The sequence below is a fragment of the Arachis hypogaea genome, chromosome 6 (genome assembly GCF_003086295.3).
Source record: "Arachis hypogaea cultivar Tifrunner chromosome 6, arahy.Tifrunner.gnm2.J5K5, whole genome shotgun sequence".
NCBI lineage: Eukaryota > Viridiplantae > Streptophyta > Magnoliopsida > Fabales > Fabaceae > Arachis > Arachis hypogaea.
The window spans coordinates 40,353,544-40,370,541 of record NC_092041.1 but is presented as its reverse complement, the minus strand read 5'-3'; the positions used below and the strand labels follow the sequence as shown (position 1 = coordinate 40,370,541).

Sequence of the window (16,998 nt, the reverse complement as noted above, 5' to 3'; positions counted from 1 at the left end):
AGTAGTACTAGGATGGGTGACCTCCTGGGAAGTCCTCGTGTTGCACCTCTTTTTTTTTTTTTTTTTTTTTTTTTTACGTCGTGCTTACCCTCGTTCTTTAAACGGCGCTATCTTGAATAGTTTAGCTAAAGCGAGTCTCAATGACCTGATTTTAGGCAAGCTCGCACGGGCCCCGCAGGGATTCGCAGCTCGACTTACCCTACGTCGCGAGACATGCATATGATAATTATGTGCGCATATTTAATAGGTGCGATCATACCAGCACTAATGCACCGGATCCATCAGAACTCCGCAGTTAAGCGTGCTTGGGCGAGAGTAGTACTAGGATGGGTGACCTCCTGGGAAGTCCTCGTGTTGCACTCTTTTTTTTTTTTTTTTTTTTTACGTCGTGCTTACCCTCGTTCTTTAAACGCGCTATCTTGAATAGTTTAGCTAAAGCGAGTCTCAATGACCTGATTTTAGGCAAGCTCGCACGGGCCCGCAGGGATTCGCAGCTCGACTTACCCTACGTCGCGAGACATGCATATGATAATTATGTGCGCATATTTTAATAGGTGCGATCATACCAGCACTAATGCACCGGATCCCATCAGAACTCCGCAGTTAAGCGTGCTTGGGCGAGAGTAGTACTAGGATGGGTGACCTCCTGGGAAGTCCTCGTGTTGCACCTCTTTTTTTTTTTTTTTTTTTTACGTCGTGCTTACCCTCGTTCTTTAAACGCGCTATCTTGAATAGTTTAGCTAAAGCGAGTCTCAATGACCTGATTTTAGGCAAGCTCGCACGGCCCCGCAGGGATTCGCAGCTCGACTTACCCTACGTCGCGAGACATGCATATGATAATTATGTGCGCATATTAATAGGTGCGATCATACCAGCACTAATGCACCGGATCCATCAGAACTCCGCAGTTAAGCGTGCTTGGGCGAGAGTAGTACTAGGATGGGTGACCTCCTGGGAAGTCCTCGTGTTGCACTTTTTTTTTTTTTTTTTTTTTTACGTCGTGCTTACCCTCGTTCTTTAAACGGCGCTATCTTGAATAGTTTAGCTAAAGCGAGTCTCAATGACCTGATTTTAGGCAAGCTCGCACGGGCCCCGCAGGGATTCGCAGCTCGACTTACCCTACGTCGCGAGACATGCATATGATAATTATGTGCGCATATTTTAATAGGTGCGATCATACCAGCACTAATGCACCGGATCCCATCAGAACTCCGCAGTTAAGCGTGCTTGGGCGAGAGTAGTACTAGGATGGGTGACCTCCTGGGAAGTCCTCGTGTTGCACCTCTTTTTTTTTTTTTTTTTTTTTTACGTCGTGCTTACCCTCGTTCTTTAAACGGCGCTATCTTGAATAGTTTAGCTAAAGCGAGTCTCAATGACCTGATTTTAGGCAAGCTCGCACGGGCCCCGCAGGGATTCGCAGCTCGACTTACCCTACGTCGCGAGACATGCATATGATAATTATGTGCGCATATTTTAATAGGTGCGATCATACCAGCACTAATGCACCGGATCCCATCAGAACTCCGCAGTTAAGCGTGCTTGGGCGAGAGTAGTACTAGGATGGGTGACCTCCTGGGAAGTCCTCGTGTTGCACCTCTTTTTTTTTTTTTTTTTTTACGTCGTGCTTACCCTCGTTCTTTAAACGGCGCTATCTTGAATAGTTTAGCTAAAGCGAGTCTCAATGACCTGATTTTAGGCAAGCTCGCACGGGCCCCGCAGGGATTCGCAGCTCGACTTACCCTACGTCGCGAGACATGCATATGATAATTATGTGCGCATATTATAATAGGTGCGATCATACCAGCACTAATGCACCGGATCCCATCAGAACTCCGCAGTTAAGCGTGCTTGGGCGAGAGTAGTACTAGGATGGGTGACCTCCTGGGAAGTCCTCGTGTTGCACCTCTTTTTTTTTTTTTTTTTTTTTACGTCGTGCTTACCCTCGTTCTTTAAACGGCGCTATCTTGAATAGTTTAGCTAAAGCGAGTCTCAATGACCTGATTTTAGGCAAGCTCGCACGGGCCCCGCAGGGATTCGCACTCGACTTACCCTACGTCGCGAGACATGCATATGATAATTATGTGCGCATATTTTAATAGGTGCGATCATACCAGCACTAATGCACCGGATCCCATCAGAACTCCGCAGTTAAGCGTGCTTGGGCGAGAGTAGTACTAGGATGGGTGACCTCCTGGGAAGTCCTCGTGTTGCACCTTTTTTTTTTTTTTTTTTTTTTTTTACGTCGTGCTTACCCTCGTTCTTTAAACGGCGCTATCTTGAATAGTTTAGCTAAAGCGAGTCTCAATGACCTGATTTTAGGCAAGCTCGCACGGGCCCCGCAGGGATTCGCAGCTCGACTTACCCTACGTCGCGAGACATGCATATGATAATTATGTGCGCATATTTTAATAGGTGCGATCATACCAGCACTAATGCACCGGATCCCATCAGAACTCCGCAGTTAAGCGTGCTTGGCGAGAGTAGTACTAGGATGGGTGACCTCCTGGGAAGTCCTCGTGTTGCACCTTTTTTTTTTTTACGTCGTGCTTACCCTCGTTCTTTAAACGGCGCTATCTTGAATAGTTTAGCTAAAGCGAGTCTCAATGACCTGATTTTAGGCAAGCTCCACGGGCCCCGCAGGGATTCGCAGCTCGACTTACCCTACGTCGCGAGACATGCATATGATAATTATGTGCGCATATTTTAATAGGTGCGATCATACCAGCACTAATGCACCGGATCCCATCAGAACTCCGCAGTTAAGCGTGCTTGGGCGAGAGTAGTACTAGGATGGGTGACCTCCTGGGAAGTCCTCGTGTTGCACCTTTTTTTTTTTTTTTTACGTCGTGCTTACCCTCGTTCTTTAAACGGCGCTATCTTGAATAGTTTAGCTAAAGCGAGTCTCAATGACCTGATTTTAGGCAAGCTCGCACGGGCCCCGCAGGGATTCGCAGCTCGACTTACCCTACGTCGCGAGACATGCATATGATAATTATGTGCGCATATTTAATAGGTGCGATCATACCAGCACTAATGCACCGGATCCCATCAGAACTCCGCAGTTAAGCGTGCTTGGGCGAGAGTAGTACTAGGATGGGTGACCTCCTGGGAAGTCCTCGTGTTGCACCTCTTTTTTTTTTTTTTTTTTTACGTCGTGCTTACCCTCGTTCTTTAAACGGCGCTATCTTGAATAGTTTAGCTAAAGCGAGTCTCAATGACCTGATTTTAGGCAAGCTCGCACGGGCCCCGCAGGGATTCGCAGCTCGACTTACCCTACGTCGCGAGACATGCATATGATAATTATGTGCGCATATTTTAATAGGTGCGATCATACCAGCACTAATGCACCGGATCCCATCAGAACTCCGCAGTTAAGCGTGCTTGGGCGAGAGTAGTACTAGGATGGGTGACCTCCTGGGAAGTCCTCGTGTTGCACCTCTTTTTTTTTTTTTTTTTTTTACGTCGTGCTTACCCTCGTTCTTTAAACGGCGCTATCTTGAATAGTTTAGCTAAAGCGAGTCTCAATGACCTCATTTTAGGCAAGCTCGCACGGGCCCCGCAGGGATTCGCAGCTCGACTTACCCTACGTCGCGAGACATGCATATGATAATTATGTGCGCATATTTAATAGGTGCGATCATACCAGCACTAATGCACCGGATCCCATCAGAACTCCGCAGTTAAGCGTGCTTGGGCGAGAGTAGTACTAGGATGGGTGACCTCCTGGGAAGTCCTCGTGTTGCACCTCTTTTTTTTTTTTTTTTTTTTACGTCGTGCTTACCCTCGTTCTTTAAACGGCGCTATCTTGAATAGTTTAGCTAAAGCGAGTCTCAATGACCTGATTTTAGGCAAGCTCGCACGGGCCCCGCAGGGATTCGCACTCGACTTACCCTACGTCGCGAGACATGCATATGATAATTATGTGCGCATATTTAATAGGTGCGATCATACCAGCACTAATGCACCGGATCCCATCAGAACTCCGCAGTTAAGCGTGCTTGGGCGAGAGTAGTACTAGGATGGGTGACCTCCTGGGAAGTCCTCGTGTTGCACCTTTTTTTTTTTTTTTTTTTTTACGTCGTGCTTACCCTCGTTCTTTAAACGGCGCTATCTTGAATAGTTTAGCTAAAGCGAGTCTCAATGACCTGATTTTAGGCAAGCTCGCACGGGCCCCGCAGGGATTCGCAGCTCGACTTACCCTACGTCGCGAGACATGCATATGATAATTATGTGCGCATATTTAATAGGTGCGATCATACCAGCACTAATGCACCGGATCCCATCAGAACTCCGCAGTTAAGCGTGCTTGGGCGAGAGTAGTACTAGGATGGGTGACCTCCTGGGAAGTCCTCGTGTTGCACCTCTTTTTTTTTTTTTTTTTTTACGTCGTGCTTACCCTCGTTCTTTAAACGGCGCTATCTTGAATAGTTTAGCTAAAGCGAGTCTCAATGACCTGATTTTAGGCAAGCTCGCACGGCCCCGCAGGGATTCGCAGCTCGACTTACCCTACGTCGCAAGACATGCATATGATAATTATGTGCGCATATTTAATAGGTGCGATCATACCAGCACTAATGCACCGGATCCCATCAGAACTCCGCAGTTAAGCGTGCTTGGGCGAGAGTAGTACTAGGATGGGTGACCTCCTGGGAAGTCCTCGTGTTGCACCTTTTTTTTTTTTTTTTTTTTTTACGTCGTGCTTACCCTCGTTCTTTAAACGGTATCTTGAATAGTTTAGCTAAAGCGAGTCTCAATGACCTGATTTTAGGCAAGCTCGCACGGGCCCCGCAGGGATTCGCAGCTCGACTTACCCTACGTCGCGAGACATGCATATGATAATTATGTGCGCATATTTTAATAGGTGCGATCATACCAGCACTAATGCACCGGATCCCATCAGAACTCCGCAGTTAAGCGTGCTTGGGCGAGAGTAGTACTAGGATGGGTGACCTCCTGGGAAGTCCTCGTGTTGCACCTCTTTTTTTTTTTTTTTACGTCGTGCTTACCCTCGTTCTTTAAACGGCGCTATCTTGAATAGTTTAGCTAAAGCGAGTCTCAATGACCTGATTTTAGGCAAGCTCGCACGGGCCCCGCAGGGATTCGCAGCTCGACTTACCCTACGTCGCAAGACATGCATATGATAATTATGTGCGCATATTTAATAGGTGCGATCATACCAGCACTAATGCACCGGATCCCATCAGAACTCCGCAGTTAAGCGTGCTTGGGCGAGAGTAGTACTAGGATGGGTGACCTCCTGGGAAGTCCTCGTGTTGCACCTCTTTTTTTTTTTTTTTTTTTACGTCGTGCTTACCCTCGTTCTTTAAACGCGCTATCTTGAATAGTTTAGTTAAAGCGAGTCTCAATGACCTGATTTTAGGCAAGCTCGCACGGGCCCCGCAGGGATTGCACTCGACTTACCCTACGTCGCGAGACATGCATATGATAATTATGTGCGCATTTTAATAGGTGCGATCATACCAGCACTAATGCACCGGATCCCATCAGAACTCCGCAGTTAAGCGTGCTTGGGCGAGAGTAGTACTAGGATGGGTGACCTCCTGGGAAGTCCTCGTGTTGCACCTCTTTTTTTTTTTTTTTTTACGTCGTGCTTACCTCCTCTCTTTAAACGGCGCTATCTTGAATAGTTTAGCTAAAGCGAGTCTCAATGACCTGATTTTAGGCAAGCTCGCACGGGCCCCGCAGGGATTCGCACTCGACTTACCCTACGTCGCGAGACATGCATATGATAATTATGTGCGCATATTTTAATAGGTGCGATCATACCAGCACTAATGCACCGGATCCCATCAGAACTCCGCAGTTAAGCGTGCTTGGGCGAGAGTAGTACTAGGATGGGTGACCTCCTGGGAAGTCCTCGTGTTGCACCTCTTTTTTTTTTTTTTTTTTTTTTTTACGTCGTGCTTACCCTCGTTCTTTAAACGGCGCTATCTTGAATAGTTTAGCTAAAGCGAGTCTCAATGACCTGATTTTAGGCAAGCTCGCACGGGCCCCGCAGGGATTCGCAGCTCGACTTACCCTACGTCGCGAGACATGCATATGATAATTATGTGCGCATATTTAATAGGTGCGATCATACCAGCACTAATGCACCGGATCCCATCAGAACTCCGCAGTTAAGCGTGCTTGGGCGAGAGTAGTACTAGGATGGGTGACCTCCTGGGAAGTCCTCGTGTTGCACCTCTTTTTTTTTTTTTTTTTTTTTTTTACGTCGTGCTTACCCTCGTTCTTTAAACGGCGCTATCTTGAATAGTTTAGCTAAAGCGAGTCTCAATGACCTGATTTTAGGCAAGCTCGCACGGGCCCCGCAGGGATTCGCAGCTCGACTTACCCTACGTCGCGAGACATGCATATGATAATTATGTGCGCATATTTTAATAGGTGCGATCATACCAGCACTAATGCACCGGATCCCATCAGAACTCCGCAGTTAAGCGTGCTTGGGCGAGAGTAGTACTAGGATGGGTGACCTCCTGGGAAGTCCTCGTGTTGCACCTCTTTTTTTTTTTTTTTTTTTTACGTCGTGCTTACCCTCGTTCTTTAAACGCGCTATCTTGAATAGTTTAGCTAAAGCGAGTCTCAATGACCTGATTTTAGGCAAGCTCGCACGGGCCCGCAGGGATTCGCAGCTCGACTTACCCTACGTCGCGAGACATGCATATGATAATTATGTGCGCATATTTAATAGGTGCGATCATACCAGCACTAATGCACCGGATCCCATCAGAACTCCGCAGTTAAGCGTGCTTGGGCGAGAGTAGTACTAGGATGGGTGACCTCCTGGGAAGTCCTCGTGTTGCACCTTTTTTTTTTTTTTTTTTTTTACGTCGTGCTTACCCTCGTTCTTTAAACGGCGCTATCTTGAATAGTTTAGCTAAAGCGAGTCTCAATGACCTGATTTTAGGCAAGCTCGCACGGGCCCCGCAGGGATTCGCAGCTCGACTTACCCTACGTCGCGACATGCATATGATAATTATGTGCGCATATTTTAATAGGTGCGATCATACCAGCACTAATGCACCGGATCCCATCAGAACTCCGCAGTTAAGCGTGCTTGGGCGAGAGTAGTACTAGGATGGGTGACCTCCTGGGAAGTCCTCGTGTTGCACCTTTTTTTTTTTTTTTTTTTTTTTACGTCGTGCTTACCCTCGTTCTTTAAACGGCGCTATCTTGAATAGTTTAGCTAAAGCGAGTCTCAATGACCTGATTTTAGGCAAGCTCGCACGGGCCCCGCAGGGATTCGCAGCTCGACTTACCCTACGTCGCGAGACATGCATATGATAATTATGTGCGCATATTTAATAGGTGCGATCATACCAGCACTAATGCACCGGATCCCATCAGAACTCCGCAGTTAAGCGTGCTTGGGCGAGAGTAGTACTAGGATGGGTGACCTCCTGGGAAGTCCTCGTGTTGCACCTCTTTTTTTTTTTTTTTTTTTTTTACGTCGTGCTTACCCTCGTTCTTTAAACGGCGCTATCTTGAATAGTTTAGCTAAAGCGAGTCTCAATGACCTGATTTTAGGCAAGCTCGCACGGGCCCCGCAGGATTCGCAGCTCGACTTACCCTACGTCGCGAGACATGCATATGATAATTATGTGCGCATATTTAATAGGTGCGATCATACCAGCACTAATGCACCGGATCCCATCAGAACTCCGCAGTTAAGCGTGCTTGGGCGAGAGTAGTACTAGGATGGGTGACCTCCTGGGAAGTCCTCGTGTTGCACCTCTTTTTTTTTTTTTTTTTTTTACGTCGTGCTTACCCTCGTTCTTTAAACGGCGCTATCTTGAATAGTTTAGCTAAAGCGAGTCTCAATGACCTGATTTTAGGCAAGCTCGCACGGGCCCCGCAGGGATTCGCAGCTCGACTTACCCTACGTCGCGAGACATGCATATGATAATTATGTGCGCATATTTTAATAGGTGCGATCATACCAGCACTAATGCACCGGATCCCATCAGAACTCCGCAGTTAAGCGTGCTTGGGCGAGAGTAGTACTAGGATGGGTGACCTCCTGGGAAGTCCTCGTGTTGCACCTCTTTTTTTTTTTTTTTTTTACGTCGTGCTTACCCTCGTTCTTTAAACGGCGCTATCTTGAATAGTTTAGCTAAAGCGAGTCTCAATGACCTGATTTTAGGCAAGCTCCACGGGCCCCGCAGGGATTCGCAGCTCGACTTACCCTACGTCGCGAGACATGCATATGATAATTATGTGCGCATATTTAATAGGTGCGATCATACCAGCACTAATGCACCGGATCCCATCAGAACTCCGCAGTTAAGCGTGCTTGGGCGAGAGTAGTACTAGGATGGGTGACCTCCTGGGAAGTCCTCGTGTTGCACTCTTTTTTTTTTTTTTTTTTTTTACGTCGTGCTTACCCTCGTTCTTTAAACGGCGCTATCTTGAATAGTTTAGCTAAAGCGAGTCTCAATGACCTATTTTAGGCAAGCTCGCACGGGCCCCGCAGGGATTCGCAGCTCGACTTACCCTACGTCGCGAGACATGCATATGATAATTATGTGCGCATATTTTAATAGGTGCGATCATACCAGCACTAATGCACCGGATCCATCAGAACTCCGCAGTTAAGCGTGCTTGGGCGAGAGTAGTACTAGGATGGGTGACCTCCTGGGAAGTCCTCGTGTTGCACCTTTTTTTTTTTTTTTTTTTTTACGTCGTGCTTACCCTCGTTCTTTAAACGGCGCTATCTTGAATAGTTTAGCTAAAGCGAGTCTCAATGACCTGATTTTAGGCAAGCTCCACGGGCCCCGCAGGGATTTCGCAGCTCGACTTACCCTACGTCGCGAGACATGCATATGATAATTATGTGCGCATTTAATAGGTGCGATCATACCAGCACTAATGCACCGGATCCCATCAGAACTCCGCAGTTAAGCGTGCTTGGGCGAGAGTAGTACTAGGATGGGTGACCTCCTGGGAAGTCCTCGTGTTGCACCTCTTTTTTTTTTTTTTTTTTTTTTACGTCGTGCTTACCCTCGTTCTTTAAACGGCGCTATCTTGAATAGTTTAGCTAAAGCGAGTCTCAATGACCTGATTTTAGGCAAGCTCGCACGGGCCCCGCAGGGATTCGCAGCTCGACTTACCCTACGTCGCGAGACATGCATATGATAATTATGTGCGCATATTTAATAGGTGCGATCATACCAGCACTAATGCACCGGATCCCATCAGAACTCCGCAGTTAAGCGTGCTTGGGCGAGAGTAGTACTAGGATGGGTGACCTCCTGGGAAGTCCTCGTGTTGCACCTTTTTTTTTTTTTTTACGTCGTGCTTACCCTCGTTCTTTAAACGGCGCTATCTTGAATAGTTTAGCTAAAGCGAGTCTCAATGACCTGATTTTAGGCAAGCTCGCACGGGCCCCGCAGGGATTCGCAGCTCGACTTACCCTACGTCGCGAGACATGCATATGATAATTATGTGCGCATATTTAATAGGTGCGATCATACCAGCACTAATGCACCGGATCCCATCAGAACTCCGCAGTTAAGCGTGCTTGGGCGAGAGTAGTACTAGGATGGGTGACCTCCTGGAAGTCCTCGTGTTGCACCTCTTTTTTTTTTTTTTTTTTTTTTTACGTCGTGCTTACCCTCGTTCTTTAAACGGCGCTATCTTGAATAGTTTAGCTAAAGCGAGTCTCAATGACCTGATTTTAGGCAAGCTCGCACGGGCCCCGCAGGGATTCGCAGCTCGACTTACCCTACGTCGCAAGACATGCATATGATAATTATGTGCGCATATTTAATAGGTGCGATCATACCAGCACTAATGCACCGGATCCCATCAGAACTCCGCAGTTAAGCGTGCTTGGGCGAGAGTAGTACTAGGATGGGTGACCTCCTGGGAAGTCCTCGTGTTGCACCTCTTTTTTTTTTTTTTTTTTTTTACGTCGTGCTTACCCTCGTTCTTTAAACGGCGCTATCTTGAATAGTTTAGCTAAAGCGAGTCTCAATGACCTGATTTTAGGCAAGCTCGCACGGGCCCCGCAGGGATTCGCACTCGACTTACCCTACGTCGCGAGACATGCATATGATAATTATGTGCGCATTTTAATAGGTGCGATCATACCAGCACTAATGCACCGGATCCCATCAGAACTCCGCAGTTAAGCGTGCTTGGGCGAGAGTAGTACTAGGATGGGTGACCTCCTGGGAAGTCCTCGTGTTGCACCTCTTTTTTTTTTTTTTTTTTTTTACGTCGTGCTTACCCTCGTTCTTTAAACGCGCTATCTTGAATAGTTTAGCTAAAGCGAGTCTCAATGACCTGATTTTAGGCAAGCTCGCACGGGCCCCGCAGGGATTCGCAGCTCGACTTACCCTACGTCGCGAGACATGCATATGATAATTATGTGCGCATATTTAATAGGTGCGATCATACCAGCACTAATGCACCGGATCCCATCAGAACTCCGCAGTTAAGCGTGCTTGGGCGAGAGTAGTACTAGGATGGGTGACCTCCTGGGAAGTCCTCGTGTTGCACCTTTTTTTTTTTTTTTTTTTTTTTTACGTCGTGCTTACCCTCGTTCTTTAAACGCGCTATCTTGAATAGTTTAGCTAAAGCGAGTCTCAATGACCTGATTTTAGGCAAGCTCGCACGGGCCCGCAGGGATTCGCAGCTCGACTTACCCTACGTCGCAAGACATGCATATGATAATTATGTGCGCATATTTAATAGGTGCGATCATACCAGCACTAATGCACCGGATCCCATCAGAACTCCGCAGTTAAGCGTGCTTGGGCGAGAGTAGTACTAGGATGGGTGACCTCCTGGGAAGTCCTCGTGTTGCACCTCTTTTTTTTTTTTTACGTCGTGCTTACCCTCGTTCTTTAAACGGCGCTATCTTGAATAGTTTAGCTAAAGCGAGTCTCAATGACCTGATTTTAGGCAAGCTCGCACGGGCCCCGCAGGGATTCGCAGCTCGACTTACCCTACGTCGCGAGACATGCATATGATAATTATGTGCGCATATTTAATAGGTGCGATCATACCAGCACTAATGCACCGGATCCCATCAGAACTCCGCAGTTAAGCGTGCTTGGGCGAGAGTAGTACTAGGATGGGTGACCTCCTGGAAGTCCTCGTGTTGCACCTCTTTTTTTTTTTTTTTTTTTTTTTTTACGTCGTGCTTACCCTCGTTCTTTAAACGGCGCTATCTTGAATAGTTTAGCTAAAGCGAGTCTCAATGACCTGATTTTAGGCAAGCTCGCACGGGCCCCGCAGGGATTCGCAGCTCGACTTACCCTACGTCGCGAGACATGCATATGATAATTATGTGCGCATTTTAATAGGTGCGATCATACCAGCACTAATGCACCGGATCCCATCAGAACTCCGCAGTTAAGCGTGCTTGGGCGAGAGTAGTACTAGGATGGGTGACCTCCTGGGAAGTCCTCGTGTTGCACCTCTTTTTTTTTTTTTTTTACGTCGTGCTTACCCTCGTTCTTTAAACGGCGCTATCTTGATAGTTTAGCTAAAGCGAGTCTCAATGACCTGATTTTAGGCAAGCTCGCACGGGCCCCGCAGGGATTCGCAGCTCGACTTACCCTACGTCGCGAGACATGCATATGATAATTATGTGCGCATATTTAATAGGTGCGATCATACCAGCACTAATGCACCGGATCCCATCAGAACTCCGCAGTTAAGCGTGCTTGGGCGAGAGTAGTACTAGGATGGGTGACCTCCTGGGAAGTCCTCGTGTTGCACCTTTTTTTTTTTTTTTTTTTTTTACGTCGTGCTTACCCTCGTTCTTTAAACGGCGCTATCTTGAATAGTTTAGCTAAAGCGAGTCTCAATGACCTGATTTTAGGCAAGCTCGCACGGGCCCGCAGGGATTCGCAGCTCGACTTACCCTACGTCGCGAGACATGCATATGATAATTATGTGCGCATATTTTAATAGGTGCGATCATACCAGCACTAATGCACCGGATCCCATCAGAACTCCGCAGTTAAGCGTGCTTGGGCGAGAGTAGTACTAGGATGGGTGACCTCCTGGGAAGTCCTCGTGTTGCACCTCTTTTTTTTTTTTTTTTTTTTTTACGTCGTGCTTACCCTCGTTCTTTAAACGGCGCTATCTTGAATAGTTTAGCTAAAGCGAGTCTCAATGACCTGATTTTAGGCAAGCTCGCACGGGCCCCGCAGGGATTCGCAGCTCGACTTACCCTACGTCGCGAGACATGCATATGATAATTATGTGCGCATATTTAATAGGTGCGATCATACCAGCACTAATGCACCGGATCCCATCAGAACTCCGCAGTTAAGCGTGCTTGGGCGAGAGTAGTACTAGGATGGGTGACCTCCTGGGAAGTCCTCGTGTTGCACCTCTTTTTTTTTTTTTTTTTTTTACGTCGTGCTTACCCTCGTTCTTTAAACGGCGCTATCTTAGTTTAGCTAAAGCGAGTCTCAATGACCTGATTTTAGGCAAGCTCGCACGGGCCCCGCAGGGATTCGCAGCTCGACTTACCCTACGTCGCGAGACATGCATATGATAATTATGTGCGCATATTTTAATAGGTGCGATCATACCAGCACTAATGCACCGGATCCCATCAGAACTCCGCAGTTAAGCGTGCTTGGGCGAGAGTAGTACTAGGATGGGTGACCTCCTGGGAAGTCCTCGTGTTGCACCTTTTTTTTTTTTTTTTTTTTTTTTACGTCGTGCTTACCCTCGTTCTTTAAACGGCGCTATCTTGAATAGTTTAGCTAAAGCGAGTCTCAATGACCTGATTTTAGGCAAGCTCGCACGGGCCCCGCAGGGATTCGCAGCTCGACTTACCCTACGTCGCGAGACATGCATATGATAATTATGTGCGCATATTTAATAGGTGCGATCATACCAGCACTAATGCACCGGATCCCATCAGAACTCCGCAGTTAAGCGTGCTTGGGCGAGAGTAGTACTAGGATGGGTGACCTCCTGGGAAGTCCTCGTGTTGCACCTCTTTTTTTTTTTTTTTTTTTACGTCGTGCTTACCCTCGTTCTTTAAACGGCGCTATCTTGAATAGTTTAGCTAAAGCGAGTCTCAATGACCTGATTTTAGGCAAGCTCGCACGGGCCCCGCAGGGATTCGCAGCTCGACTTACCCTACGTCGCGAGACATGCATATGATAATTATGTGCGCATATTTAATAGGTGCGATCATACCAGCACTAATGCACCGGATCCCATCAGAACTCCGCAGTTAAGCGTGCTTGGGCGAGAGTAGTACTAGGATGGGTGACCTCCTGGAAGTCCTCGTGTTGCACCTCTTTTTTTTTTTTTTTTTTTTTACGTCGTGCTTACCCTCGTTCTTTAAACGGCGCTATCTTGAATAGTTTAGCTAAAGCGAGTCTCAATGACCTGATTTTAGGCAAGCCGCACGGGCCCCGCAGGGATTGCAGCTCGACTTACCCTACGTCGCGAGACATGCATATGATAATTATGTGCGCATATTTAATAGGTGCGATCATACCAGCACTAATGCAGATCCCATCAGAACTCCGCAGTTAAGCGTGCTTGGGCGAGAGTAGTACTAGGATGGGTGACCTCCTGGGAAGTCCTCGTGTTGCACCTCTTTTTTTTTTTTTTTTTTACGTCGTGCTTACCCTCGTTCTTTAAACGGCGCTATCTTGAATAGTTTAGCTAAAGCGAGTCTCAATGACCTGATTTTAGGCAAGCTCGCACGGGCCCCGCAGGGATTCGCAGCTCGACTTACCCTACGTCGCGAGACATGCATATGATAATTATGTGCGCATATTTTAATAGGTGCGATCATACCAGCACTAATGCACCGGATCCCATCAGAACTCCGCAGTTAAGCGTGCTTGGGCGAGAGTAGTACTAGGATGGGTGACCTCCTGGGAAGTCCTCGTGTTGCACCTTTTTTTTTTTTTTTTTTTTTTACGTCGTGCTTACCCTCGTTCTTTAAACGGCGCTATCTTGAATAGTTTAGCTAAAGCGAGTCTCAATGACCTGATTTTAGGCAAGCTCGCACGGGCCCCGCAGGGATTCGCAGCTCGACTTACCCTACGTCGCGAGACATGCATATGATAATTATGTGCGCATATTTAATAGGTGCGATCATACCAGCACTAATGCACCGGATCCCATCAGAACTCCGCAGTTAAGCGTGCTTGGGCGAGAGTAGTACTAGGATGGGTGACCTCCTGGGAAGTCCTCGTGTTGCACCTTTTTTTTTTTTTTTTTTTTTTTACGTCGTGCTTACCCTCGTTCTTTAAACGGCGCTATCTTGAATAGTTTAGCTAAAGCGAGTCTCAATGACCTGATTTTAGGCAAGCTCGCACGGGCCCCGCAGGGATTTGCACTCGACTTACCCTACGTCGCGAGACATGCATATGATAATTATGTGCGCATATTTTAATAGGTGCGATCATACCAGCACTAATGCACCGGATCCCATCAGAACTCCGCAGTTAAGCGTGCTTGGGCGAGAGTAGTACTAGGATGGGTGACCTCCTGGGAAGTCCTGTGTTGCACCTCTTTTTTTTTTTTTTTTTTTTTTTACGTCGTGCTTACCCTCGTTCTTTAAACGGCGCTATCTTGATAGTTTAGCTAAAGCGAGTCTCAATGACCTGATTTTAGGCAAGCTCGCACGGGCCCCGCAGGGATTCGCAGCTCGACTTACCCTACGTCGCGAGACATGCATATGATAATTATGTGCGCATATTTAATAGGTGCGATCATACCAGCACTAATGCACCGGATCCCATCAGAACTCCGCAGTTAAGCGTGCTTGGGCGAGAGTAGTACTAGGATGGGTGACCTCCTGGGAAGTCCTCGTGTTGCACCTCTTTTTTTTTTTTTTTTTTACGTCGTGCTTACCCTCGTTCTTTAAACGGCGCTATCTTGAATAGTTTAGCTAAAGCGAGTCTCAATGACCTGATTTTAGGCAAGCTCGCACGGGCCCCGCAGGGATTCGCAGCTCGACTTACCCTACGTCGCAAGACATGCATATGATAATTATGTGCGCATATTTAATAGGTGCGATCATACCAGCACTAATGCACCGGATCCCATCAGAACTCCGCAGTTAAGCGTGCTTGGGCGAGAGTAGTACTAGGATGGGTGACCTCCTGGGAAGTCCTCGTGTTGCACCTTTTTTTTTTTTTTTTTTTTTTACGTCGTGCTTACCCTCGTTCTTTAAACGGCGCTATCTTGAATAGTTTAGCTAAAGCGAGTCTCAATGACCTGATTTTAGGCAAGCTCGCACGGGCCCCGCAGGGATTCGCAGCTCGACTTACCCTACGTCGCGAGACATGCATATAATTATGTGCGCATATTTTAATAGGTGCGATCATACCAGCACTAATGCACCGGATCCCATCAGAACTCCGCAGTTAAGCGTGCTTGGGCGAGTAGTACTAGGATGGGTGACCTCCTGGAAGTCCTCGTGTTGCACCTCTTTTTTTTTTTTTTTTTTTTTTTTACGTCGTGCTTACCCTCGTTCTTTAAACGGCGCTATCTTGAATAGTTTAGCTAAAGCGAGTCTCAATGACCTCATTTTAGGCAAGCTCGCACGGGCCCCGCAGGGTTCGCAGCTCGACTTACCCTACGTCGCAAGACATGCATATGATAATTATGTGCGCATATTATAATAGGTGCGATCATACCAGCACTAATGCACCGGATCCCATCAGAACTCCGCAGTTAAGCGTGCTTGGGCGAGAGTAGTACTAGGATGGGTGACCTCCTGGGGAAGTCCTCTGTTGCACCTCTTTTTTTTTTTTTTTTTTTACGTCGTGCTTACCCTCGTTCTTTAAACGCGCTATCTTGATAGTTTTAGCTAAAGCGAGTCTCAATGACCTGATTTTAGGCAAGCTCGCACGGGCCCCGCAGGGATTGCAGCTCGACTTACCCTACGTCGCGAGACATGCATATGATAATTATGTGCGCATATTTTAATAGGTGCGATCATACCAGCACTAATGCACCGGATCCCATCAGAACTCCGCAGTTAAGCGTGCTTGGGCGAGAGTAGTACTAGGATGGGTGACCTCCTGGGAAGTCCTCGTGTTGCACCTCTTTTTTTTTTTTTTTTACGTCGTGCTTACCCTCGTTCTTTAAACGGCGCTATCTTGAATAGTTTAGCTAAAGCGAGTCTCAATGACCTGATTTTAGGCAAGCTCGCACGGGCCCCGCAGGGATTTCGCAGCTCGACTTACCCTACGTCGCGAGACATGCATATGATAATTATGTGCGCATTTTAATAGGTGCGATCATACCAGCACTAATGCACCGGATCCCATCAGAACTCCGCAGTTAAGCGTGCTTGGGCGAGAGTAGTACTAGGATGGGTGACCTCCTGGGAAGTCCCGTGTTGCACCTCTTTTTTTTTTTTTTTTTTTTACGTCGTGCTTACCCTCGTTCTTTAAACGGCGCTATCTTGAATAGTTTAGCTAAAGCGAGTCTCAATGACCTGATTTTAGGCAAGCTCGCACGGGCCCCGGGATTCGCAGCTCGACTTACCCTACGTCGCAAGACATGCATATGATAATTATGTGCGCATATTTTAATAGGTGCGATCATACCAGCACTAATGCACCGGATCCCATCAGAACTCCGCAGTTAAGCGTGCTTGGGCGAGAGTAGTACTAGGATGGGTGACCTCCTGGGAAGTCCTCGTGTTGCACCTCTTTTTTTTTTACGTCGTGCTTACCCTCGTTCTTTAAACGCGCTATCTTGAATAGTTTAGCTAAAGCGAGTCTCAATGACCTGATTTTAGGCAAGCTCGCACGGGCCCCCGCAGGGATTCGCAGCTCGACTTACCCTACGTCGCGAGACATGCATATGATAATTATGTGCGCATATTTTGGGATCATAACTAATGCACCGGATCCCATCAGAACTCCGCAGTTAAGCGTGCTTGGGCGAGAGTAGTACTAGGATGGGTGACCTCCTGGGAAGTCCTCGTGTTGCACCCTTTTTTTTTTTTTTTTTTTTTTTTTTTTTTTT

General features: G+C 47.2%; 54 non-coding genes and 1 pseudogene across 54 annotated transcripts; all 55 read left to right on the top strand.

Annotated features, from left to right (window-relative positions):
- The first annotated feature begins 245 nt into the window (after window positions 1–245).
- LOC140173990 (5S ribosomal RNA) lies at window positions 246–363 on the top strand. The gene has a single exon (XR_011863171.1). It is a non-coding gene; the product is annotated as a 5S ribosomal RNA (ribosomal RNA).
- Window positions 364–552: 189 nt separating this feature from the next.
- LOC140174029 (5S ribosomal RNA) lies at window positions 553–671 on the top strand. The gene has a single exon (XR_011863209.1). It is a non-coding gene; the product is annotated as a 5S ribosomal RNA (ribosomal RNA).
- A 187-nt stretch (window positions 672–858) lies between these two features.
- LOC140173966 (5S ribosomal RNA) lies at window positions 859–976 on the top strand. The gene has a single exon (XR_011863146.1). It is a non-coding gene; the product is annotated as a 5S ribosomal RNA (ribosomal RNA).
- A 190-nt stretch (window positions 977–1,166) lies between these two features.
- LOC140174025 (5S ribosomal RNA) lies at window positions 1,167–1,285 on the top strand. Its single transcript, XR_011863205.1, has one exon. It is a non-coding gene; the product is annotated as a 5S ribosomal RNA (ribosomal RNA).
- Window positions 1,286–1,478: 193 nt separating this feature from the next.
- Window positions 1,479–1,597, top strand: LOC140174022 (5S ribosomal RNA). Its single transcript, XR_011863203.1, has one exon. It is a non-coding gene; the product is annotated as a 5S ribosomal RNA (ribosomal RNA).
- Window positions 1,598–1,787: 190 nt separating this feature from the next.
- On the top strand, window positions 1,788–1,906 carry LOC140174020 (5S ribosomal RNA). The gene has a single exon (XR_011863201.1). It is a non-coding gene; the product is annotated as a 5S ribosomal RNA (ribosomal RNA).
- Window positions 1,907–2,097: 191 nt separating this feature from the next.
- On the top strand, window positions 2,098–2,216 carry LOC140173873 (5S ribosomal RNA). The gene has a single exon (XR_011863048.1). It is a non-coding gene; the product is annotated as a 5S ribosomal RNA (ribosomal RNA).
- A 194-nt stretch (window positions 2,217–2,410) lies between these two features.
- Window positions 2,411–2,528, top strand: LOC140173974 (5S ribosomal RNA). Its single transcript, XR_011863154.1, has one exon. It is a non-coding gene; the product is annotated as a 5S ribosomal RNA (ribosomal RNA).
- Window positions 2,529–2,708: 180 nt separating this feature from the next.
- On the top strand, window positions 2,709–2,827 carry LOC140173872 (5S ribosomal RNA). Its single transcript, XR_011863047.1, has one exon. It is a non-coding gene; the product is annotated as a 5S ribosomal RNA (ribosomal RNA).
- Window positions 2,828–3,011: 184 nt separating this feature from the next.
- Window positions 3,012–3,130, top strand: LOC140174019 (5S ribosomal RNA). The gene has a single exon (XR_011863200.1). It is a non-coding gene; the product is annotated as a 5S ribosomal RNA (ribosomal RNA).
- Window positions 3,131–3,320: 190 nt separating this feature from the next.
- Window positions 3,321–3,439, top strand: LOC140174017 (5S ribosomal RNA). The gene has a single exon (XR_011863198.1). It is a non-coding gene; the product is annotated as a 5S ribosomal RNA (ribosomal RNA).
- A 190-nt stretch (window positions 3,440–3,629) lies between these two features.
- On the top strand, window positions 3,630–3,748 carry LOC140174015 (5S ribosomal RNA). The gene has a single exon (XR_011863196.1). It is a non-coding gene; the product is annotated as a 5S ribosomal RNA (ribosomal RNA).
- A 189-nt stretch (window positions 3,749–3,937) lies between these two features.
- On the top strand, window positions 3,938–4,056 carry LOC140173871 (5S ribosomal RNA). The gene has a single exon (XR_011863046.1). It is a non-coding gene; the product is annotated as a 5S ribosomal RNA (ribosomal RNA).
- Window positions 4,057–4,245: 189 nt separating this feature from the next.
- On the top strand, window positions 4,246–4,364 carry LOC140174014 (5S ribosomal RNA). The gene has a single exon (XR_011863195.1). It is a non-coding gene; the product is annotated as a 5S ribosomal RNA (ribosomal RNA).
- Window positions 4,365–4,552: 188 nt separating this feature from the next.
- LOC140173870 (5S ribosomal RNA) lies at window positions 4,553–4,671 on the top strand. The gene has a single exon (XR_011863045.1). It is a non-coding gene; the product is annotated as a 5S ribosomal RNA (ribosomal RNA).
- Window positions 4,672–4,859: 188 nt separating this feature from the next.
- Window positions 4,860–4,978, top strand: LOC140174012 (5S ribosomal RNA). Its single transcript, XR_011863193.1, has one exon. It is a non-coding gene; the product is annotated as a 5S ribosomal RNA (ribosomal RNA).
- A 185-nt stretch (window positions 4,979–5,163) lies between these two features.
- LOC140174011 (5S ribosomal RNA) lies at window positions 5,164–5,282 on the top strand. The gene has a single exon (XR_011863192.1). It is a non-coding gene; the product is annotated as a 5S ribosomal RNA (ribosomal RNA).
- A 185-nt stretch (window positions 5,283–5,467) lies between these two features.
- Window positions 5,468–5,586, top strand: LOC140174008 (5S ribosomal RNA). Its single transcript, XR_011863189.1, has one exon. It is a non-coding gene; the product is annotated as a 5S ribosomal RNA (ribosomal RNA).
- Window positions 5,587–5,773: 187 nt separating this feature from the next.
- On the top strand, window positions 5,774–5,892 carry LOC140174007 (5S ribosomal RNA). The gene has a single exon (XR_011863188.1). It is a non-coding gene; the product is annotated as a 5S ribosomal RNA (ribosomal RNA).
- Window positions 5,893–6,086: 194 nt separating this feature from the next.
- On the top strand, window positions 6,087–6,205 carry LOC140174005 (5S ribosomal RNA). The gene has a single exon (XR_011863186.1). It is a non-coding gene; the product is annotated as a 5S ribosomal RNA (ribosomal RNA).
- Window positions 6,206–6,400: 195 nt separating this feature from the next.
- On the top strand, window positions 6,401–6,519 carry LOC140174001 (5S ribosomal RNA). Its single transcript, XR_011863182.1, has one exon. It is a non-coding gene; the product is annotated as a 5S ribosomal RNA (ribosomal RNA).
- Window positions 6,520–6,707: 188 nt separating this feature from the next.
- LOC140173869 (5S ribosomal RNA) lies at window positions 6,708–6,826 on the top strand. Its single transcript, XR_011863044.1, has one exon. It is a non-coding gene; the product is annotated as a 5S ribosomal RNA (ribosomal RNA).
- A 188-nt stretch (window positions 6,827–7,014) lies between these two features.
- LOC140173868 (5S ribosomal RNA) lies at window positions 7,015–7,133 on the top strand. Its single transcript, XR_011863043.1, has one exon. It is a non-coding gene; the product is annotated as a 5S ribosomal RNA (ribosomal RNA).
- A 191-nt stretch (window positions 7,134–7,324) lies between these two features.
- LOC140173997 (5S ribosomal RNA) lies at window positions 7,325–7,443 on the top strand. Its single transcript, XR_011863178.1, has one exon. It is a non-coding gene; the product is annotated as a 5S ribosomal RNA (ribosomal RNA).
- Window positions 7,444–7,634: 191 nt separating this feature from the next.
- Window positions 7,635–7,753, top strand: LOC140173995 (5S ribosomal RNA). The gene has a single exon (XR_011863176.1). It is a non-coding gene; the product is annotated as a 5S ribosomal RNA (ribosomal RNA).
- Window positions 7,754–7,944: 191 nt separating this feature from the next.
- Window positions 7,945–8,063, top strand: LOC140173993 (5S ribosomal RNA). Its single transcript, XR_011863174.1, has one exon. It is a non-coding gene; the product is annotated as a 5S ribosomal RNA (ribosomal RNA).
- Window positions 8,064–8,250: 187 nt separating this feature from the next.
- LOC140173906 (5S ribosomal RNA) lies at window positions 8,251–8,369 on the top strand. Its single transcript, XR_011863086.1, has one exon. It is a non-coding gene; the product is annotated as a 5S ribosomal RNA (ribosomal RNA).
- A 190-nt stretch (window positions 8,370–8,559) lies between these two features.
- LOC140173959 (5S ribosomal RNA) lies at window positions 8,560–8,677 on the top strand. Its single transcript, XR_011863139.1, has one exon. It is a non-coding gene; the product is annotated as a 5S ribosomal RNA (ribosomal RNA).
- Window positions 8,678–8,864: 187 nt separating this feature from the next.
- LOC140173991 (5S ribosomal RNA) lies at window positions 8,865–8,983 on the top strand. The gene has a single exon (XR_011863172.1). It is a non-coding gene; the product is annotated as a 5S ribosomal RNA (ribosomal RNA).
- A 192-nt stretch (window positions 8,984–9,175) lies between these two features.
- Window positions 9,176–9,294, top strand: LOC140173867 (5S ribosomal RNA). The gene has a single exon (XR_011863042.1). It is a non-coding gene; the product is annotated as a 5S ribosomal RNA (ribosomal RNA).
- A 183-nt stretch (window positions 9,295–9,477) lies between these two features.
- Window positions 9,478–9,595, top strand: LOC140173920 (5S ribosomal RNA). Its single transcript, XR_011863100.1, has one exon. It is a non-coding gene; the product is annotated as a 5S ribosomal RNA (ribosomal RNA).
- A 193-nt stretch (window positions 9,596–9,788) lies between these two features.
- LOC140173989 (5S ribosomal RNA) lies at window positions 9,789–9,907 on the top strand. Its single transcript, XR_011863170.1, has one exon. It is a non-coding gene; the product is annotated as a 5S ribosomal RNA (ribosomal RNA).
- A 189-nt stretch (window positions 9,908–10,096) lies between these two features.
- On the top strand, window positions 10,097–10,215 carry LOC140173988 (5S ribosomal RNA). Its single transcript, XR_011863169.1, has one exon. It is a non-coding gene; the product is annotated as a 5S ribosomal RNA (ribosomal RNA).
- Window positions 10,216–10,405: 190 nt separating this feature from the next.
- Window positions 10,406–10,524, top strand: LOC140173866 (5S ribosomal RNA). The gene has a single exon (XR_011863041.1). It is a non-coding gene; the product is annotated as a 5S ribosomal RNA (ribosomal RNA).
- Window positions 10,525–10,714: 190 nt separating this feature from the next.
- On the top strand, window positions 10,715–10,833 carry LOC140173984 (5S ribosomal RNA). Its single transcript, XR_011863164.1, has one exon. It is a non-coding gene; the product is annotated as a 5S ribosomal RNA (ribosomal RNA).
- Window positions 10,834–11,016: 183 nt separating this feature from the next.
- LOC140173919 (5S ribosomal RNA) lies at window positions 11,017–11,134 on the top strand. The gene has a single exon (XR_011863099.1). It is a non-coding gene; the product is annotated as a 5S ribosomal RNA (ribosomal RNA).
- Window positions 11,135–11,328: 194 nt separating this feature from the next.
- On the top strand, window positions 11,329–11,447 carry LOC140173981 (5S ribosomal RNA). Its single transcript, XR_011863161.1, has one exon. It is a non-coding gene; the product is annotated as a 5S ribosomal RNA (ribosomal RNA).
- Window positions 11,448–11,632: 185 nt separating this feature from the next.
- LOC140173865 (5S ribosomal RNA) lies at window positions 11,633–11,751 on the top strand. The gene has a single exon (XR_011863040.1). It is a non-coding gene; the product is annotated as a 5S ribosomal RNA (ribosomal RNA).
- Window positions 11,752–11,941: 190 nt separating this feature from the next.
- On the top strand, window positions 11,942–12,060 carry LOC140173979 (5S ribosomal RNA). Its single transcript, XR_011863159.1, has one exon. It is a non-coding gene; the product is annotated as a 5S ribosomal RNA (ribosomal RNA).
- A 192-nt stretch (window positions 12,061–12,252) lies between these two features.
- Window positions 12,253–12,371, top strand: LOC140173976 (5S ribosomal RNA). Its single transcript, XR_011863156.1, has one exon. It is a non-coding gene; the product is annotated as a 5S ribosomal RNA (ribosomal RNA).
- A 187-nt stretch (window positions 12,372–12,558) lies between these two features.
- LOC140173864 (5S ribosomal RNA) lies at window positions 12,559–12,677 on the top strand. Its single transcript, XR_011863039.1, has one exon. It is a non-coding gene; the product is annotated as a 5S ribosomal RNA (ribosomal RNA).
- A 192-nt stretch (window positions 12,678–12,869) lies between these two features.
- LOC140173973 (5S ribosomal RNA) lies at window positions 12,870–12,988 on the top strand. Its single transcript, XR_011863153.1, has one exon. It is a non-coding gene; the product is annotated as a 5S ribosomal RNA (ribosomal RNA).
- A 189-nt stretch (window positions 12,989–13,177) lies between these two features.
- LOC140173918 (5S ribosomal RNA) lies at window positions 13,178–13,295 on the top strand. The gene has a single exon (XR_011863098.1). It is a non-coding gene; the product is annotated as a 5S ribosomal RNA (ribosomal RNA).
- A 189-nt stretch (window positions 13,296–13,484) lies between these two features.
- LOC140174021 (5S ribosomal RNA) lies at window positions 13,485–13,600 on the top strand. The gene has a single exon (XR_011863202.1). It is a non-coding gene; the product is annotated as a 5S ribosomal RNA (ribosomal RNA).
- A 189-nt stretch (window positions 13,601–13,789) lies between these two features.
- Window positions 13,790–13,908, top strand: LOC140173863 (5S ribosomal RNA). Its single transcript, XR_011863038.1, has one exon. It is a non-coding gene; the product is annotated as a 5S ribosomal RNA (ribosomal RNA).
- Window positions 13,909–14,098: 190 nt separating this feature from the next.
- LOC140173862 (5S ribosomal RNA) lies at window positions 14,099–14,217 on the top strand. The gene has a single exon (XR_011863037.1). It is a non-coding gene; the product is annotated as a 5S ribosomal RNA (ribosomal RNA).
- Window positions 14,218–14,408: 191 nt separating this feature from the next.
- On the top strand, window positions 14,409–14,526 carry LOC140173909 (5S ribosomal RNA). Its single transcript, XR_011863088.1, has one exon. It is a non-coding gene; the product is annotated as a 5S ribosomal RNA (ribosomal RNA).
- A 192-nt stretch (window positions 14,527–14,718) lies between these two features.
- On the top strand, window positions 14,719–14,837 carry LOC140173970 (5S ribosomal RNA). Its single transcript, XR_011863150.1, has one exon. It is a non-coding gene; the product is annotated as a 5S ribosomal RNA (ribosomal RNA).
- A 188-nt stretch (window positions 14,838–15,025) lies between these two features.
- On the top strand, window positions 15,026–15,144 carry LOC140173861 (5S ribosomal RNA). The gene has a single exon (XR_011863036.1). It is a non-coding gene; the product is annotated as a 5S ribosomal RNA (ribosomal RNA).
- A 188-nt stretch (window positions 15,145–15,332) lies between these two features.
- On the top strand, window positions 15,333–15,448 carry LOC140174002 (5S ribosomal RNA). The gene has a single exon (XR_011863183.1). It is a non-coding gene; the product is annotated as a 5S ribosomal RNA (ribosomal RNA).
- Window positions 15,449–15,642: 194 nt separating this feature from the next.
- LOC140174009 (5S ribosomal RNA) lies at window positions 15,643–15,761 on the top strand. The gene has a single exon (XR_011863190.1). It is a non-coding gene; the product is annotated as a 5S ribosomal RNA (ribosomal RNA).
- A 188-nt stretch (window positions 15,762–15,949) lies between these two features.
- On the top strand, window positions 15,950–16,068 carry LOC140173965 (5S ribosomal RNA). The gene has a single exon (XR_011863145.1). It is a non-coding gene; the product is annotated as a 5S ribosomal RNA (ribosomal RNA).
- A 186-nt stretch (window positions 16,069–16,254) lies between these two features.
- On the top strand, window positions 16,255–16,372 carry LOC140173902 (5S ribosomal RNA). The gene has a single exon (XR_011863079.1). It is a non-coding gene; the product is annotated as a 5S ribosomal RNA (ribosomal RNA).
- A 188-nt stretch (window positions 16,373–16,560) lies between these two features.
- LOC140173963 (5S ribosomal RNA) lies at window positions 16,561–16,679 on the top strand. Its single transcript, XR_011863143.1, has one exon. It is a non-coding gene; the product is annotated as a 5S ribosomal RNA (ribosomal RNA).
- Window positions 16,680–16,842: 163 nt separating this feature from the next.
- LOC140174052 (5S ribosomal RNA) lies at window positions 16,843–16,967 on the top strand (annotated as a pseudogene).
- The last annotated feature ends 31 nt before the right edge of the window (window positions 16,968–16,998 follow it).